This window comes from Penaeus monodon, chromosome 20 (genome assembly GCF_015228065.2).
Source record: "Penaeus monodon isolate SGIC_2016 chromosome 20, NSTDA_Pmon_1, whole genome shotgun sequence".
NCBI classification, from domain to species: Eukaryota; Metazoa; Arthropoda; class Malacostraca; order Decapoda; family Penaeidae; genus Penaeus; species Penaeus monodon.
Window position 1 is genome coordinate 2,105,552 of NC_051405.1, and position 418 is coordinate 2,105,969.

The window sequence follows — 418 nt, forward strand, 5'->3', positions numbered from 1 at the left end:
ACTACTTGTGATGAACTTTGGTGCTTTTTTATCTTAGTGTATCATTTGAATGAACCTTTGAATAATGAAATTTTATGTCAAGTTGTTTTTTAATGCCCTTCTCCACAGTATGTTATATTTAAGCCAACCATTGCTAGATATTTCACTAATAAAGATCTCAAAATCAGTGATTTTATCTATCATAATGAAATTCTGCAAAGTACATATAATAGAGTCTGGACCAACCAAAAAATATGCAGTCATTCAAAAATAATCAAATAACTATAGTTTTTATATAAGAAAGTGATATCCCTCCCAAAACGTGGAAATATTTCTAAGTCATTCAGAAAATTTGATGAGAAACATGTCAATTCTCCAACAGAGGCTTATAGATGGAATGTGGTAAAGCCACAAAAAAATGTACTAAATTTTTCCTTTG